Here is a 20611-nt window from a genome sequence, read left to right as displayed (position 1 = left end):
TGCAGGCTGGTGGATGAGGACACAATTTGACCCCTCAGTTAGACCTTGCTCAATTTGAGACTCAAGGATTGCTCCCTATAATACTGACCAGTACTATCAAATCTCTGCTGAAAACTGGAGGGGTATCCCCTGTACACTGCCACAGATCTCTGTGTGTAGCTCTCTCCTGTGAACTCTAACTCTCTAGAGCCTCAAATCTCTCTTCTTGGGGAGACCATTTGTCTCGGCCTAGATACACTTCCATGGATGTGTTGGAAATTATTTCTAGAGTTGGGGCAATGGTAGAACTCACCTTGCTTGCTCCCCGGCTCAGGAATCCATTCTCTGCTGCCTGATGTTTGATATAAAAAAGTGCTCTTTCATTTATCTTGTCTACTTTGGAGTTGTTTGAGACAGGAAGATAAATGTGTCCTTTATTCCATTATGTAGACTAAAATGGAGGTCTCCCTGCAATCAGAACTCACTGAATGCCTTGTGAATGCTAGGCACTGACTTCTGTCCCTGGGTGCAGACTTGATTGGGTATATGTGTTGGGGCCTTGGGGAGACCCAGTCTTGCTGGAGAAACACGCCAATTCAAATAGCATTTCCTATCAGGTATGTTCAGTTCAGTTCAGTCACTCAGTCGTGTCCGACTCTTTGCAACCCCATGGACTGCAGCATGTCAGGCCTCCCTGTCCTTCACCAACTCCTGGAGCTTGTTCAAACTCATGTGCATTGAGTTGGTGATGCCATCCAACCGTCTCATCCTCTGTCGTCCTCTTCTCCATCCTCTTCTCCTCCTGCCTTCAATCTTTCCCAGTAATAGGGTCTTTTCTAGTGAGTAAGTTCTTCACATCAGTTGGCCAAAGTATTGGAGCTTCAACTTCAGCATCGGTCCTTCCAATAAATATTCACGATTGATTTCCTTTAGCATTAACTGGTTGGATATCCTTGTAGTTCAATGGACTCTCAAAGTCTTGTCCAACACCACAGTTCAACAGTATCAGTTCTTCATCACTCACCATTCTTTATGGTCCAATTGTCATATCCATACACGACAACTGGAAAATTCATAGCTTTGATTATACTGAACTTCTTCAGCAATGTAATGTCTCTTCTTTTAAAATTTTTTTCTAGGTTTGTCATAGCTTTTCTTCAAATGAACAAGCATCTTTTAATTTCATGGCTGCAGTCATCATCTGCAGTGATTTTGGAGCCCCCCAAAATAAAGTCTGCCACTGTTTCCATTGTTTCCCCACCTATTTGCCATGAATTGATGGGACCAGATGCCATGATCTTCATTTTCTGAGTGTGGAGTTTAAGCCCGATGTTTCACTCTACTCTTTCACTTTCTTTTTATTATTATTATTATTATATTTTTATTTATTTATTAAAAGGCTGTTTTTTCACCATCTACCTTTTTTTTTTCTTTTTTCTTTTTTTCATTTATTTTTATTAGTTGGAAGCTAATTACTTTACAATATTGTAGTGGGTTTTGTACATATACACCATGGAATATTACTCAGCCACTAAAAAGAATTCATTTGAATCAGTTCTAATGAGATGGATGAAACTGGAGCCCATTATACAGAGTGAAGTAAGCCAGAAAGATAAAGAACATTACAGCATACTAACTCTTTCACTTTCATCAAGTGAGACTTTAGTTCCTCTTCACGTTCTGCCGTGAGGGTGGTGTCTTCTGCATATCTGAGGTTATTGATATTTCTCCCACCAATCGTGATTTCAGCTTGTGCTTCATCCAGTTGGGCATTTCGCATGATGTACTCAGCATATAATTTAAATAAGCAAGGTGATAATGAAACGTTGTTGCTAAACCACGCAAAGATTCTGGGATTCTTGGCCTCCAGAGGAGAAGAATCCAATCCGGGGTCAGAAATGAGGCTTATTTGCTCAGAGCTTTTGTTTAATACAATTTTATTAAAGTATAAAGTAGATAGAGAAAGCTTCTGACATAGGCATCAGAAGGGGGCAGAAAGAGTACCCCCTTACTAGTGTTAGCCATGGAGTTATTTACTCTATAATTAGTTATTACAGTAAATCAGATGTCTGAAGGTTGTAAGGACCTCACTAGACCTACTCCCATAAATTACACCTTAAGATAACAGGATTAGCCAGAAGGATTTTTTCCAGAGACTGTCCTCAAGCAGGATACATTATTGTTATATAATCCTAAGGGATGTAGAGGGACAAAAAAAGTTTGTCCTTTCTTCCTCCTTGAGATTTCCAGACCCCTCTCTCATTGGGGACCCCTGGACTTCTTATCAATCTGCCTAGGAATTGACTCTCTCATTCCCCCCTTTTCTTTTAGGAGAATTATTTTGCCAAGGGAAAGGGCCTTCGTTTCCATTTCATAACTATTTTCTGCTATCTAGGGGCACAGTCCCTAAAGTGTTAAGGCAATATATTCTCCTAACCTTCATATTGACGGTCTCTGATCCAGGACCCCAAGTAATAGTTGGAGGAGGCTGTGGCACTCATAGGAGCTCGGACAACCATTTGGAACTTAAAAGCCTTCATTAGATTAGAAACAAATCCAATTACATAGTTACAGATGCAGGGAACAAACAGCAAATATAGAACAATCAGAATTACCGTCATTAAGATAGTTTTCCACCATGGGGAACTAGTTAACGTCTCACAAAGTGAGGCAATTGGGGCTTCAGGAGTCTGCATAGCCTGAATCATCCTGGTCATGTGTTTAGTAAAATGAGTGACATTAGTGCTCATATCAGGTATATAAGTACAGCATTGGGTATGAATAATGGCACAAGTTCCTCCTTGCACAGCTGGCAGAATATCTAAAGCTAATCTGTTTTGTAAAACCACCTTTCTAATTTGTGCTTGTTCAGCATTAAGAGCTGAAATCGCTTTTTGAGAATACTGTAAGGCCTATTGAGTAAACTTAGCCAAAGCATCCACTCGTAGGATAATATCTGTAGTTCCCAAAGAGGGAACAAACACTGCAGCCAAATAATCATACCAGTGAAATACAGACCTTGCCCACCGGCTTTTAAGGTGGGGTAAATTAGCAGGCTTTTCCGGAAACTCTGAAAATATAAAGCCAGGAGTAAAGGCTAGACTTAGGGTGCATCTCCCTATCCAACCAGGGAGAAGCCATGCCCGTAGGTAAGAGCCACATATCCAATAACTCCCGGCTGGAGCAAGTCAGCGTGACTGAGATATCCAGTTCCAATCAGTGCCTGGCCAGAAAAAGGGAGGACCTGAATTGGGGTTGGAACACACAGGAATGATTATATTGCATATTTCCTGGGGCAAAAATCCTAACTGTTTCCAATCACTATAATGAAGTTGCCAACTAACTTCTGGGGATGGCTCTCTGTTCTAAGCATATAGTGGTAGTAGATATCAGACATACCTTTTTCAGGAGTTAACCATATAACCTCATCCCATACTTGATAAACGTCAAGTAAAAAACCATTAGATCTAGACCTATTTGCCTTATATGTAGCAAACTCGTCATTGAACTAAGACAATGTATAATCAAAATTAAAAATTGCATTATATCCATAGTTAAAGTACAACCTGTTGCACCTGTCGACTTTAGGGTTGTTCGATGTCTTCAGATGAAGAAGAGACATCCCATATGATTGTTGTCAAAGGTATTCACAGACTTGGAGAAAGTATTTCCTTAAAGTGGAGATGTCCACCATGGGAAGTCTTCCACTGATGAGGAGGGGAGTGCTCCACAGACCCAGCAGTTAGACTGATTGTGAAATGCTGCATAGGAGTGAGCCCAGGACAGGAAAGCATTGTCTTGAGGATCAATGGCAGAATAAGGATTTTTGGAGTCAGCATAAGTAGACTCACAAAAATTATCAGGCCCATCTGAAATGTACCAAGCCAGAGCATAGAAAGTAAAGACATAAAATGAAGTCACTTAGTTCTGGTCAGGGTGTCACATCTTAACTCGTGTGTGATATACCCACGAATCAATTTCTGGCACTTTGACAGCTGTGGGAAAAGAAAGAATAACCTGGTAAGGGCCTACTCAGCGGGGCTCAAGGGGTGGACCCCTAGGCCTCAATGTTTTTTTGAGGACCTCGGTTCCTGGCTCAAATAGAGGCTTGCTTGACTCAGAGGCTAGGTAAGGAGTCGTCTCCAGGATTTCTGTTAATGTCTGTTGAAAAACTGAGCTGAGTTATATAACTAGTTAATTCCAAGGCTTCAGGGTCTATAACAATGTCTGTGCATAAGAAAGGCCTTCCATAAATACATTCAAAGGGGGACAGTCCCTCTTTTTTGGGGGCAATTCGAGCCCTCATTAATGCTATGGGTAGGACTTTAAACCAATTGTCCTGGGTGTCTTGAGTTAATTTGTGCAGAAGTCTTTTAATAATGTCATTAGCTTTTTCAACCTTTCCTGAGGATTGGGGTCTCCAGGAACAGTGTAAGTGATACTCTATTCCCGGAGCTTTAGACACCCCCTGAGTTACAGCAGCTTTAAGTGTGGAGGCATTGTCACTCTGAAGGCTCCGTGGCAGACCAAACCTGGGGATAATTTCATGGATTAAAATCTTTATAACCTCCTTAGCTTGTTCACTACGACACGGAAAAGCCTAAATCTGTCCAGTAAATGTATCCATCCAATCTTGTAAGCAAGAATATCTGTTACCTTTTGGCATATGAGTAAAATCAATTTCCCCGTCCTCTCCAGGATACTTTCCACTTCATTGTAATCCAGATTTTGCTAGCTTTTCAGTTTTGGGGTTATTTTTTCTGACATATGTCACACCTTTTGATAATGTTCTTTAAAGTTTTCATTACATTTTTACCTTCAAACAAAGAGAAGCCATCTGGTAAGTACTATCTGCACCTAAATGAAAACTCTGGTGTAAACCCTTAAGAATTTTCCATTGAGCACTTTCAGGAGTTATTAACCGTCCATCCTCAGACTGTAACCATCCTTTATCAGTAATCTTTGCTCCTCTTTTCTCATATCTTTCTAATTCTTCCTTAGTATGTTGTGGTTTCTCCTGTTCCACAGGACCTGTCCAGATCAAATTTGTTTGTAGTGAGGGGGTTTTGTAAAACGCCGCTTTTCTGGCTTGACAGTTAGCCAGCTGATTACCTTCAGCTACTCTACTCCCATCCCTGTTTTGTCCTTTGCAATGTATAACATCTACTTCTTTAGGACAATGTGCAGCAGTTCCATGGGGGAGAGATTTTGCTTCTAAAACCTGTTCAGCAGTCACCACGGCGTAACCTGCTTTAGGCTCTCCATCCCGAATAAGAGAACTGCCATCAGTAAATATTTCCATGTCAGGATTGTCTAATGGGGTATCCATTAGATCCTCCTGAGCTGCATAGCTTAAAGTTAGGAATTGGGAACAATCGCGATCAAGTGTTTCATTTTCCTTCTCAGGAAGGAAAGTGGCAGGATTTAAATTTGCACAAACTTTAAGCTTAGTTACTGGTCCTTCTACCAACTATGAGTGATATTTAAGAAGCCTACTGTCTGTCATCCAAATATTAACCTTAGAATTTAAGATTCCACTCACATCATGAGAAGTCAATACAGTGATGTTTCGTCCACTAATTATTTTTAAAGTTTTGGTTGCTAATAAAGCCGATGCCCCAATTACTCTTAGGCAGTGTGGCTACCCAAGTGAAATTACATCTAATTATTTGCTTAGATAAGCAATAGGTTGCTGGTGAGGGTTGTGTCAAAACTCCCAAGGCCACACCTTTCCTTTCAGTGACAAACAAATTAAATTCTGACCGTGTGGGCAAGCTCAGAGCAGGAACTTGCAGGAGGGCAACCTGAAGAATCTTAAAAGCCTTTTGAGTGTGTTCAGACCAAACCAGTTTGTCAGTTTGGGCCTGCTGAGTTTCAGCTATAAGTTTATATAAAGGCCATTCAGGTTCCCCATAAGCTGGAATCCAAATGTGACAGTAGCCAGTGATTCCCAAAAATCCTCACAATGCTGTTAAAGTCATAGGTAGGGGATGATTTAGTATAGGTTTAATTCTCTCGGGGCCTATGGCCCAGGTTTCTTCTGATATGATTAAGCCCAGATATCTAACAGATTGTTGACAAAGCTGAGCCTTCTTTCTTGATGCCTTGTAACAACCGCCTGCCAGAAAGTTTAAGAAGTCTTCTGAGGCTCGTGAACAAGCTTCCTTTGTTTCAACACAGAGTAAAATGTCATCTACATATGATAACACCACTGCTTCGGAGCTATTAAAGTTTTGTAGATCCTGTGACAAACTTTGTCCAAATAAGTGAGGACTGTCACGAAATACCTGGGGCAAAACCGCCCAGGTTAACTGAGAAGCTGGCTGTGTAGGGCCCTGAAAGGTGAATAGAAACTGACTTTCTTCTGCCAAAGGCCCTGAATAGAAGGCACCTTTTAAAACAATTACGTAGAAATATTTGGCTTGTTCTAGAATTTCAGACAGTAGTGTGTAAGATTAGGCACCATGGGGTATAAAGGAACTACAGCCTCATTTATTATTTGTAAATCTTGAACTAGTCTCCATTTACCATTTGATTTCTTTATACCCAAAATAAGAGTGTTTCATGGACTGTTACAGGGAATTAATAGTCCCTGCCCATTTAAATTCTCAATGATGGGTTTTAACCCTTCTTAACCTCAGGTTTCAGTGGATACTGTTTCTTATGTGGAAATAAGTGTGGGTCTTTGAGCTTGACAACTACAGGAATAGCATTTTGTGCACAACCCACAGATTTGCCATGAGCCAAACTCTAGGATTTACATTTTTTTCAATTCAAGGGAGAGAAAGGGAAGGCTCCATATTCATGAAAACAGAGGCATGGGCCTTGCTCAGTATATCCCTCCCCAAAAGGGGTGAGGGAGACTCTGGCACAATCAGAAACTCATGTGAAAATAGCACAGAGTAACTCACAACTTGCAAAAAAAACTGAAGTAATACCTTTTGGCTCATCCAGACAATCCAATTACAGAAGCAGATCAGGAAGAAAGTGGGCCAGGGGCTTCAGTAATCACAGAGTAAGTTGCCCCAGTATCTAAAAGGAAATCAACGGATTGGCCCCCCACAGTTATTAATGCCCAGGGTTCATCAAGGGAGCTTGTGTGGGGACCTGAGGGCACATTCAGTCCTGATTGTCTTGAGAGTCTGACCCCTGACACCCACGCCTCTGGGGGCCGTCTCTTACAGTGTGGTCCCTTGTGGACCCAACATGGAGCTGGGGGCAGCTTGGATGCCTGAGGGCAATCCCGCTTGAGGTGCCCCTCCTTTCCACAGTAATAGCAAGCCCATCCCTTTTCACCTAGGTCCCTCTGTTCATGTTTCTCGGGCTGTTTAAGAACGGTTTTCATAGCCATTGCAAGGGCTTCCATCTGTTCCCTTTTCCTTTTCTGCCTTTCTTTCATTTCCTCATTTTCACTACCATAATAGACTGTCTGAGCCAGTTGTAACAGACTATGTAAAGATGGATTTGGCCCATACACCCATTTTAATAGCTTAAAGCGAATATCTGGAGACAACTGAGTGAGAAATAATTCCTTTAAGATCACTTGTCCCTCTTCACTTTCAGGATCAATCTCAGTGAATCTGTGAAGGGCTTCTCTCAGTCTATCTAGGAATTTAACAAAAGCTTCCTTCTCCTCCTGTTCTATGTCTGCTAATTTTCCATACTTTTAAGGCTAAGCCAGACCTCAGCAATATGTGAACCATGAAATTCCAGATGTTCAAGCTGGTTTTAGAAAAGGCAGAGGAACCAGAGATCAAATTGCCAATATCCGCTGGATCATCGAAAAAGCAAGAAAGTTAAAAAAAAAAACAAAAACGCATATGTCTGCTTTATTGACTACACCAAAGCCTTTGACTGTGTGCATCACCATAAACTGTGGAAGATTCTTCAAGAGATGGGAATACCAGACCACCTGACCTTCCTCTTGAGAAATCTCTATGCAGGACAGGAAACAACAGTTAGAACTGGACATGGAACAACAGACTGGTTCCCAATAGGAAAAGGAGTATGTCAAGGCTGTATATTGTCACTCTGCTTATTTAATTTATATGCAGAGGACATCATGAGAAATGCTGGGCTGGATGAAGCACAAGCTGGAATTAAGATTTCCAGGAGAAAAATCAATAACCTTAGAAATGCAGATGACACCACCTTTATGGCAGAAAGAGAAGAGGAACTGAAAAGCCTCTTGATGAAAGTGAAAAAGGAGAGTGAAAAAGTTGGCTTAAAGCTTAACATGCAGAAAACTAAGATCATGGCATCTGCTCCCATCACCTCATGGGAAATTGATGGGAGACAGTGGAAACAGTGTCAGGCTTTATGGTGGAGGGCTCCAAAATCACTGCAGATGGTGATTGCAGCCATGAAATTAAAATATGCTTACTCATTGGAAGGAAAGTGATGACCAACCTAGATAGCATATTAAAAAGCAGAGACATTACTTTGCCAACAAAGGTCCGATTGGTCAAGGTTATGATTTTATCAGTGGTCATGTATGGATGTGAGAGTTAGACTGTGAAGAAACCTGAGTGCCCAAAAATTGATGCTTTTGAACTGTGGTGCTGGAGAAGACTCTTGAGAGTCCCTTGGACTGCAAGGAGATCCAACCAGTCCATCTTAAAGGAGGTCAGTCCTGGGTGTTCATTGGAAGGACTGCTGCTGAGGCTGAAACTCCAGCACTTTGGCCACCTCATGCGTAGAGTTGACTTATTGGAATGGACCCTGATGCTGGGAGCGACTGGGGGCAGGAGGTGAAGGGGACCGCAGAGGATGAGATGGCTTAATGGCATCACCGACTCGATGGACATGAGTATGAGTAAACTCCGGGGGTTGGTGTTGGACAGGGAGGCCTGACGTGCTGCAATTCATGGGGTCACAAAGAGTCGGACACGACTGAGTGACTGAACTGAACTGAACTGAAAGGCTTATCACGTGCCTGTCTGAGTCCTTCAAGAACACATCTGACAAAATGACTCTGATCCCATCTACCTTTATCTGTATATAGTCCCAGTCTGGTTCTGTAGTTGGGACCACCTGATTTCCGGTGGGGAGGGATGTTATCTCATCCCCCCCTTTCCCCTACTGATTCATTAACAAACCATTCATCTCCGTAAGCAAACGCTTTCCCCAAAACTCGAGTCTTTGAGTCGGGAGTCAGTGTTTGTCCCAACACATACATCACATCCTTCCAAGTAAGGTGATAAGGCAGAGTAACAAGTTTGAAAGCTCTAATATATTTTTCTGGGTCCTCTAAATAGTCTCCCAGATCCTCCTTGATTGTTTGTACTTCTTGATAAGAAAAAGGCTTATTAACTCTCATAGACTGATTATTTCTCCTGGCGGGTGCTTCATGAAGAGGCAACAACTTGTGTGGCTGTTCCTTAGTCACTCTGGCTGCTCTGTGCATATGATCCCAGGGATAGATTGGAGAAACCTGCTTTTCTTTATCTCTTTGTCTCCTGTCCTCCATCTCATCTAGCAAAATACGAGGACAGGAGGGAGCTGAAGGTTTCACACCCAAATCTATTTCCTTAGGACCTAAGTCTGGCACATTTCACAGAGAGAAAAAGGGCAACACATATGCTACTTCTACCCATTTTCCTTGTTCTCTACAGAACTGGTCTAATTGTAAAACAGTATTATACTTAAGAGACCCTCCAACCGGCCACCATTCGCTGGCCTCCAATGGATACTGTGGCCATGCAGTATCACATAGGAAGACCAGGTGTGTCTTCTTTAAGCCCTGGGGATCAAATCTATCCGTTTTTCAGGATACAGTTCAAAGTAGTGAAGCTGGAATTCTTAGCTCCAGTCTGTAAGAGAAATAAAATAAAGCAACCAGCACCCTCTTTCTACCAGAGGCATCCCTGCCTGCTCTAGATGGGTATATAGACAAACTTTACACCAAAGCTTTTCTTTCCTGGTCGGACTTAGTTGGTCCCTTACTGACGCAGGCACCTACTCGTCCCTCCCGGTTCTACCACCAAGATGGTTGGAGATGCACCAGCGGTAAACCTGATGGTGTCCCTGACTGACGTCCAGCTCCTCACCATTAAAACCTTGCTTGCCTCTGATGCCACCTGGGGTGCAATCAGAGTAATCTTTCAGAATGCCTCCAAGGCTGAACTGCTGGGGGAAATATTCTTGTCACCTGAGTGCCTGTGCACGACTGTGAGTAAATTCCTGACCACAATACAACTGATACAAACATAAAACTGAGATGTTCCTTCCAAGCCTCACCACACCAAAATAAGAGCCTCCTAAACATCACCACACCAGTGTAAGAGTCTCCTCTGGTCCACTAAGAGCCAGTGTTACCAGAGGAGGGGAGTGACCCTTGTAGTTCCAATATGAGTAATCTCTAACCTCAGAGATGCTCTTGAAGCTAGAGCTCCATCTCTCTTCAAACTGTCCATGCCTAGCAAGGCTAGGCGCTTCCTAGTTTGGGGTGAAGTCATTGTACACAGTAATAGCATAGATCACAAGTCCCTTGACAGTCTATGATTCGACAGATTAGGTTAGTACTTCTAATTCAAAGGAATTCTGAAATGGTCAAAGAGACCGAAAAGTTTGACCAAAAAGGAGGGTTCAGTCCACACACTTTGCCCATTTCTGGTGTGTTGGGGTCCTTTAATGGACCGGAACCTTGTGGTACGGAGTCAACGATAAGAACGTGAAAGAGAGAAAGAGGCTGATATCCCTTGGTTTACGCAGAGGACCAATAAAGTCCTTGATACAGGACTTGCATCGCTCACGAAGGCACCAGGTGCCCTCTCGAGGGGGTCTTAGAAGCCCAGGCAGAAAAGTGGGCACGACGGGTCTCCATGCTCCAGAGAGTCAGCCAGAAAAAGAGAGAGAGAGAGAGAGAGAGAGGAGAGAGAGAGGAGAGAGAAGGAGAGAGAGAGAGACAAAAAAGACCCGGGAACCTAAGCTCTGATGCAGCAAAGGTGCTTTAATGATTTTTCTATGAGTATATATAGGCTACAGTACAAGAAACTTCTTTCGGGAATGATAGAGATCAGAAAACCAAATGTACAGCAACCGTTACCAAGGGAACAAGGGGTAATGTTAGTCACAAGGTCAGGAGACAATCCATATCTCAAGAAAGGGGCAGGAGATTAAGCTGTTTTGTCCTAAGGAGAATGTTTACTAAAGGAGACTCATGCTTGCCTCACACAATGACCTCAGTCCCTGGGAGCAGCGTGCTGTTCCGCTTGAAGAGGGACAAAGGACTCATGAGAGACAGCATGTAGGAATCCTCCCGTCAAACATTCCCTGACAATTCCCCCTTATTTATTTATAATATTTGTAAGAAGAGTTCTGAGCATCAGAGTTTGCTTAGTTTTGACAATCTTTGCATGAAGGCAACGGTAGACAGCAAATATAATTGTTAAAACAATCACCAAAATTATGGTTCCGGATCCAATGCTATGAGTAAGACTTTGAAACCATCCACGTGGGTCTAGCCCAGATAATTGATCAGCTAATTGTTTAGCTAAAGTTTCCATATCAATGGAAGAGGGCAGATTATTAGAAAAGGTTTCAAATATTTCTTTTTGTAATAATTGTACATTCAGAGAGGCATTATCATGTATGTTTTGTAAATGAAACTTGATTTGTTCCCAGTTGTAGGCACTATTATTAAAATGAACAGGAGTAAAATTGAGTAGAATTCTAGTCACATTTTAGCATCACCTGTTTTTGTACATCTGTTAATTGATCTCCAACCCGTTCGATGGCTGTTTTCAGTTCCTGTATTTCTTCTTGAATTTCCTCATCTATCTGAGTCTGAGTGGCCCATATAGTATGGGCATCTTTAGTCCAATTTTGAATAAAATTATGTGTCTGAATAGAGGTTTGCAAAGCAACACCAGTGACAGCAGCAGTGGTGCAAATGGCTATTGATCCAAAAATACTAAAAATCAGCCATCCAATGAATCATTTAGATCGCTGGAGCAATTTAGTAAGCAACTGGGAAGCAAGTCCAGCCATGGGAACTTCTTCCCAGGGCCATTGGAGATTTATTGGTAACCATAGACTATGTCGAGATCGAAGAATTAAAAGAGAATCATATCTTAAGGAAATAGACGAGTTAAGACAAGTACATAATCTGCAATTTATGCAAGTTACAGAACGTATAGTCTTATTGAATTGTAAGTTTCCTATAGCTATAACAAAAGGAAATGGAACACAGGCTTGTATAAAATATGATTGATTATAGCAAAAGAAATAATTGCTATAGCTATGATTCGTCCCTGTGGAATGTCTGGTTCAAGTCCCAAGTTCTTCGGTGTTTGCAGCAAGCTTTCAGATGTCCCATTGTTTAGGCCCAATCTGTTTATCAAAGATGATTCGAGGACGAGGTGGGGGCCATTCCATCATCAAGCTAGCCAACAAGTCCTCTGTCATGGTAATGTTCCATTGTAGTATTAGTAACCTTCCATGTTACTTGAGTAATATAATCATACATAGTATTGTTAATATCATCTGAGCAGTTCAATAACCACATACTATGGGGTCCCCAATTGACAACTGTATGATTAGCTATAAACATTAATTTTCCTGGTTTGGCCTGACATTTGTCCCAATGAACAGGAATATATTTAAAGTTCTTATTGGTAAACCCTTGGCATGTTGTTCTTTTTTCTTTCCCTAATTCTTTCCCTATAGTTTCAGTAGTATAATAAACATGGTTCACTGACAAAGAAAGGACAGTAAATAATCCAAGTAGTGTCTGAAAATCCTCTTCTGGAGACAGGGCGAAAGCCCAAGTTTGTCAACTAACGTTTGTACATAATTCTGCTGGGCCCATACATAAAGGAAGGACTTCATAACCTAGAACGATATTAATTAGTTTTTCTTTTTTTTCAGGATAAGAGGGCCCCTCCAGTTCCAAGGAGGGGCCTATGTGTTGACTCATTAGTGGATGTGATTGGTTCTATATCTGTCCATTTTACAACCTACAATAAAAAAAAGGGGGGTTAGGTATATTAGCCCAGTAAGTGTGATCAATCAGGTCAGCCTGAGTGGGGGAAGCAAAAGCAAGCAAAGCAAGCATAGCGAAGAAAAATATTTTTAGGATTCCAAGGCATTCCCTGTTGAGAAATCAGGTTTTCAGTTTAATTAGTAAGGGTTTTTATCTGTCCCCAAGTAGGGAGATCATAAGGTCGATGACGTCGAGTCGGGCATTTTTTGGAAATTTTTAATGTTGCCATGGCTTATATTGGAATTCTTTCTTCCTGGGTTTTTTGCTGTTTCATCTCGAGTCTGAATGCTGGGGGCCACCTTAGGTTGAATCTTCTGAAGAGGAAGTCATGTGAGCTTGTTGGATCCATCTGGAGAAATAGAAGTATATCCTTTCCCTGTTAGATTAGTTTCTTAGATTTCTATTGATTAGTTAACCCGTCTTGATATTAAATGGGCAAAGGAAAGGAGGTGTCCTATAATGTTTCAAAACTTCTTTTTTTGTTTGTTTGTTTTTTGCTTTTGTCAAAACGTCTCTTTGTGGTAAGTTTAAAAACTTTAAAACAAATAAGGCTATATTAACCATAGTTATAAAGAGAGGAAAGCGATAATGATGAAAACATTCTTAGGAAATATTTCAGTCCAAAAGAAAAAAATCATTCAGAAATCTGTTTGGGACTGGTATTTGGCTGTGGTTTGTGTTATTTGGGGCAAAGGATTAGGAGTAACCATTCAAATATTTTTTCCTAAGTGAAATTATTGAAAAGGTGATGCAGAACAACTTGACAAATGAAATGTTGCTCACATCTAAATATATTTGACCTTGTCCTTGAAAAAGAAATGCAGCTTAGCAACTGTTGAATCTCACTGTTCAGTGTGTTAAAGAGGATGACTACACTTCCAAGACAGACCTGAAAAGAAGGCAAACATTCCACATTTCTGATATTCTTAGGAACAAATAAGCCATTCGGGAAATGGTGTCTTTTTTTTTTTTTTTTTTTTAATGCCGTTTTCACCCTGCTTTAAGAATCCTACACATTGGGAACAGAAATAGTGACACCAACAATAGTTATAGGCTTAAAGACTACACTACACCAGAATCTAGCAAAGTTTGCTCTGGACAAGGAAGACAAAAGTGTTCCTGTGTATTTTCTCTTATTTAACTTTTTATTTGCAGTTACAGTGTGTAATATGTTTGTCCAATCTTGTCTTGTGTTTGTGGACTATAAGGAATGTCTGCAATCTGTTTAATAGAGAATGAATGTAAAAATTGTTTGAACTGTTTAGAAATATAGGCAAAGTCATTGTCTGTTTTTATAGAATTAGGTGTTCTCATTATCGTGAAGTAAGTTGATAGGTGGGTTATAACATATTGTGTAGTCTTACCTTAGAGAGGTGTTGCCCCTAGAAAAGAAGAATTTGTATTGATCGAGATATGTAAGAAGAAAGAGGAAGAAAGTTCAGGACAATGAGTTACATCTATTTGCCATAAAATTTTCTTTCATTTGTCATAAGCCTTTTTAAAATTCCAGCACTAAATATCTTTAAAAGTTAAAAGGCCAAAACCTAGTATCATAGCATAATAAACAAATGTAATGTTTACTTCAAATAAACATACCATACTTTGTGGTTTTCATTGTGATCCACCCAAGCATTTCAACTGTATTTTCTAATATATTTGCAGTCTGAATGTATCTGCTGACCAAAGTTAATTCTGTTAAATATTGTTTTTCCAGAATTTTTCTCTTGTTTCCAATTTGGTTTAATTTGGAGAAAGAACATTTGCTGTAGCTAGAATGACAATGAAAAACTAGTCTAGTAAAGCTTATGTAAATACCACTTTATTCTATAATAAATGTTTCAACAAAAAAGAAATATTTTTGTATTCATCATTTTATTTGCCATTTCTTATATCTTTTTATTAAACGCATATATTTTACTTTTCTATAGCAACCATGAAATGTCTTGTATATTAGCATTTTATAGACTGTTGAACATATTTCTCAAATCATATTATATTATATATATATCCATTCCTATATAAATATATATTTATATTCATTAACAGCTCAAAATCTCTCCAGCTCTTCTGCAAGAAAAACCCCTTTTAAGAGTAAGCCAATGTTCAGCAATTAACGCTTCAAAATCCTACTTCATTTGGAAATGACCCAGCCATTCAACAAACTTCTATTACTTAGTTCAGCACAACTCTAGAAACCGAAGTCACTCCAATCTACACAGACGGCTCCAGATTATAGATAATAGATCATTCTATCAAAAATACAATTATTTCTAAGAGCTTATCTAAAAGTTTTTATCTCATCTATACATTTGTGTATATATATATATAAAGAGTTACCTTTTTGTTGACAAACTTAGTTTACCTTAAACCAAGGCAGAATAAAAGTATTATATAATGTTGACGAGTCAAGACATGTCCCAACTAGATTAACAAATAATTATATTTAAATCACATTCACATTTAAATAAACATTATACCCAACATTGAACACCCTTCAGTTCATGTAAAGCTGAATCCAAATAGAGCTCATTAACTCCACACTATCCAAAAACAAAGACATACATTGAGACATAGATAATTTTAGATACATAGGCATAGTTCTCCGTTTGAAATTTAAAATATTCTTTTGTTTTATTTATTTATTTTGAGCTCCACCAATTTGTTAATGGCTGGAGTCCTAGATAGAGTGGGCTGTGTATCCCAAGGACATGATAAGCGTTAACTTAAGGTTTTTTCTTAGGCCTATTTTTGTTTCCCAGGCAGAACTGGAGCTCAAAAAAAAATTTTAACAAGTTAACCTTTTCCTAACTGCATGTGCAAGAGGAACCGGTTTTGCAATTTCAAAAAAGATTTTATTTTTATCAGTTTTTTCCGGAGTCTAAAGAATGTCATAGCCATTCAGTGTCAAAAATATCATTTCTCTTTTTTGTAGCTATAGAATATTATTAATGATATATGCATGAGTGAATTGTTGTCACATAGAAAGTAAAGCCTTGGCTACAAAATTTTGACAAATACTAGGACTGTTATGGAGACGGCAATGGCATCCTATTTCAGTACTCTTGTCTGGAGAATCCTAGGGACGGGGGAGCCTGGCGGGCTGACATCCATGGGGCCGCATGGAGTAGGACACGACCAAAGTGACTTAGCAGCAGCAGTAGCAGGACTTTTAAGCATACCTTGAGGTAACATAGTCTATTGAAATCTTTTATGAGGCCCGATATGATTAGGATAAGGGAGAGAGAAAGTGAATTTCTCCCGGTCTAAAGGGTGTAAAGGTATATTTAAAAAGCAATCTTGTGAATCAGTAATAATAATGTGCCAATTTTGAGGAATAGTAATAGGTGATGGGATCTCTGGTTGCAATGTACCCATAGGTTTCATAAAAGAATTAACTTTTCTAAACTCTGTTAAGAGACACCATTTGTTATGTTTCTTTTTTATAACAAAAATAGAGTTCCAAAAAGAGCAAGATTCTTCAATATGTTTCCATTTTAATTGTGTGTTTATAAGTTCTTTAATAGCTTGTAATTTTTTTCTTTCCGTAAGGGGCCATTGCTTTGTCCAAATAGGCTCATAATTTTTCTTAGTTATTTTAATAATTGTTTTGTTTGTTAAATGAGCAGTGGCCCCTAGGAAAAATGTGGAATGTCTATCTGAGTTTGCCATTGTATAAGTAAGTCCCTTCCTATTAGATTAAAGGGTACATTTATCACATAAGGGTTTAATGTTGCAGGTTGGCCTTCTGGTCCCTCACATGAGTATATTTGAACACTTTGATAAACTTTTTGTTCTTTAGTTTGAGAAATTCTTGCAATTTGGCAAGAGACCTTTTGTACAGGCCAGGATTTGGGCCATAAATGTTTGGAAATAATAGTAATATCAGATCCAGTGTCAAGGAGACCAGAAAATCTTCTACCATTAATTTTGATATTTATATTTGGTTGGGCATACTCAGATACTAATGATGTCCACAAAGATTGTTTTTGATCTATACTGTCAAACCCATCTGTCTGTACATTATTAGAGGAATTAATAGAAATGTAAGGTAAAAGTAGTAATTGAGCAATTTTTTCCCCCTTTTTGAATTGCCATAGAATCTGATGACATCAGAATTTGAATCTCTCCTTTATAATCTGAATCAATTATTCCAGGGTGAACAGTAATTCCTTTAGAAGTCATACTAGATCAGCCAAGCAAAAGACCAAAAGTTTGTGGGGGCAGGGGTCCAAAAAGTCTGGTAGGCACTCTAGTACGGACTGTATGAGGGTAAAGGAAAAAATCATTTAGGGCTGGTATATCGACGGCAGCACTGCCGGATGTTGAGGGTTTGAGGGAAAAGATAGTATTTGCTCCTGTTTGGAGTTTCCTGGAATAGGTTTTCCATCAATATCAAATTTAAATTTACAACTTTTGGCCCAGTGCATTCTTCTACGGCAGCGAGGGCAAATTTTTTGGTATTTTATTAGCCTTCTTAGGGCAGTCCCTTTTTAAATGATTTTTATCTCCACAATTAAAGCATCCTTCATTTTCCTTTTTAATGGTAGTAGCCATTGCCTCAATCAGCATTTGCATCTTTTGAGTTTCTGATCCTAGATTGTGATAAGCTTTTAAATAATCAATAATAATTTTAGTCTCACAAATTGCAGCTATAGCTTTTTGACATTTTTGATTTGCATTCTCATAAGCAAGTAATTTCTCTAGCTCTTTTTTGGTTTCTTCTCCGATTACAGTATGGGAAATAGCAGTTTCTAATCTAGTTTAAAAATTAGCATAACTTTTCATTAGGTTCCAACAAATGAGAGACTTTTGGAGTTGCGACTGTTGGCAGAGGAGAAGCATTTGGAGCAGCCGGGGCATGGCTAGTAAGAAAATTTTGAGATATTTTGTATTGTTTTAATTGGGCCTTTTGTAAAGTTTAATCATTTAATTTATATTTATGTAATAAGTGTTCTGTCTGTTGCTGAATATTGGAAGGGCTAGAATGTACCTTGAAATGGCAGAATTACAGCTTTAATAAGAGCCCATAGGGGCTAGAGATCAATTGGAATATTTTTTCCTTGTTTGGCTGCTCATTTAACATTTTCTTTGACCTGGAGCCAAATTTCTAAATCAAAACTGCATTTATCAGGAAACTAAGGATTCTGTTCAACTACTGTTTGAAGGCAAGCCTCTATTCATTGCCGTGAAGCCAGAAGTCCCTGAAATTTAAACAAATGGTGAAGTAAAGTAGAAAAATAATGGGGCTGGCCAGCCGTTTAACCCATGCCTTAGTACTTACCGACCTCAATAGGTCTCTGAGTCATTCCGCCCTATATGCCACGTACACCAGTGTCCCTGTTCCTTGGCGCCATTTGTTGGGGTCCTTTAATGGACCGGAACCTTGTGGTACGGAGTCAACGATAAGAAAGTGAAAGAGGCTGATATCCCTTGGTTTACACAGAGGACCAATAAAGTCCTTGATACAGGACTTGCATCGCTCACGAAGGCACCAGGCGCCTTCTCGAGGGGGTCTTAGAAGCCTGGGCAGAAAATTGAGCACGACGGGTCTCCACGCTCCAGAGAGTCAGCCAGAAAAAGAGAGAGAGAGAGAGACAAAAAAGACCCGGGAACCTAAGCTCTGATGCAGCAAAGGTGCTTTAATGATTTTTCTATGAGTATATATAGGCTACAGTACAAGAAACTTCTTTCGGGAATGATAGAGATCAGAAAACCAAATGTACAGCAACCGTTACCAAGGGAACAAGGGGTAATGTTAGTCACAAGGTCAGGAGACAATCCATATCTCAAGAAAGGGGCAGGAGATTAAGCTGTTTTGTCCTAAGGAGAATGTTTACTAAAGGAGACTCATGCTTGCCTCACACAATGACCTCAGTCCCTGGGAGCAGCGTGCTGTTCCGCTTGAAGAGGGACAAAGGACTCATGAGAGACAGCATGTAGGAATCCTCCCGTCAAACATTCCCTGACACTGGTGGGTCCCCCAAAGGAGCCATGGGTGCCTCTTGGCATTCGCAGGTCGGTATAAACCCCCAACAGGTATCTGCCATAGGCCGTAGGAGGTCACCATGGAACCACAGAGCAGGGTTCCACACGTGTTTTGTGCAGGGTGTGACATTCATTCACACAAGCACACCATAGAGTTAGTAAAGTACAGCAGAAAACGTGTTTGCTAGGAGAACAAGGAACTAGAGCTCCAAGCATCCTTACCTTGTCATGAAGAATCCCCCCAAGATGAAAGGTTGTTGCTGAACCACACAAAGACACTGGGTTTCTTGGCCTCCAGAGGAGAAAAATTCATTCCGGAGCCCGAGATAAGGCTTGATCACTCAGAGCTTTTGTATAATAAAGTTTTATTAAAGTATAAAGGAGATAGAGAAAGCTACTGACATAGGCATCAGAAGGGGGTAGAAAGAGTACCCCCTTACAAGTGTTAACCATGGAGTTATATACTCTCTAATCATTCCAGTGAATCAAAATAATGTCTGGAGGTTGTAAAGACCACAATAGACCTACTCCCATAATTTACACCTTATGAAAACAGGATTAGCCAGAAGGTATTTTTTTCCCAGAGACTGTTCTCAAGCAGGAATATTTCTCATTATATAATCCTAAGGAATGTAGAGGGGCAAAAATGTTTGTCCTTTCTTCCTCCTTGAGAATTCCAGACCCCTCTCTCCTTGGGGACCCCTGGACTTCTTATCAATCTGCCTAGGAATTGACTCTCTCAACAATATTCAGCCTTTACATACTCCTTTCCCTATTTGGAACCAGTCTGATGTTCCATGCTCAGTTCTAACTGTTGCTTCTTGACCTGTTACAGATTTCTCAGAAGGCAGGGAAGGTGGTCTGGTATTCCAATCTCTGTAAGTTTTCCAGAGTTTGTTGTGATTCACAGTCAAAGGCTTCGCATGGTCAATAAAGCAGAAGTAGGTGTATTTCTGGAATTCACTTGCTTTTTTATTATCCAGTGGATGTTGGCAATTTGATCGCTGGTTCCTCTGCCATTTCTAAATCCAGTTTGAACATATAGAATTTCACAGTTTTCATGTACTGTTAAAGACTTGCTTGGAGAAATTACTTTGGTAGCATTTGAGATGAGTGCAAATGTGTGGTAGTTGAACATTCTTTGAAATCACCTTTCTTTGGGATTACAATTAAAACGACCTTTCCAGTCCTGTGGCCACTGCTGAGTTTTCCAAATTTGCTGGCATATTGAGGGCAGCACTTTAACAGCATCATCTCTTAGCATTTCAAATAGCACAACTGCAATTCCATCACCTCCACTAGCTTTGCTTGTAGTTATGCTTCTGAAGTCCCCCTTGACTTCTCATTTCAGGATGTCTAGCTCTAGGTGAATGATCACACCATCGTGGTTATCTGGGTCATTAATATCTTTTTTGTATAGTTTTTCTATATAGTCTTTCAACCTCTTCTTAATATATACTGCTTTTGCTAGACCCATGCAATTTCTGGCTTTCATTGTGCACATCTTGCATGAAATATTCCTTCCCTACCTCTAATTTTCTTGAGCAGATCTCTGATCTTTCCCATTCTATTGTTTTCCACTATTTATTTGCACTGATCACTTAAGAAGGCTTTTTAAAAATCTCTTCTTGCTATTCTTTGGAATTCTACATTCACATGGGT

Source organism: Cervus elaphus, chromosome 2 (assembly GCF_910594005.1).
Source record: "Cervus elaphus chromosome 2, mCerEla1.1, whole genome shotgun sequence".
NCBI classification, from domain to species: Eukaryota; Metazoa; Chordata; class Mammalia; order Artiodactyla; family Cervidae; genus Cervus; species Cervus elaphus.
Note: the sequence above shows the minus strand (reverse complement) of the source record.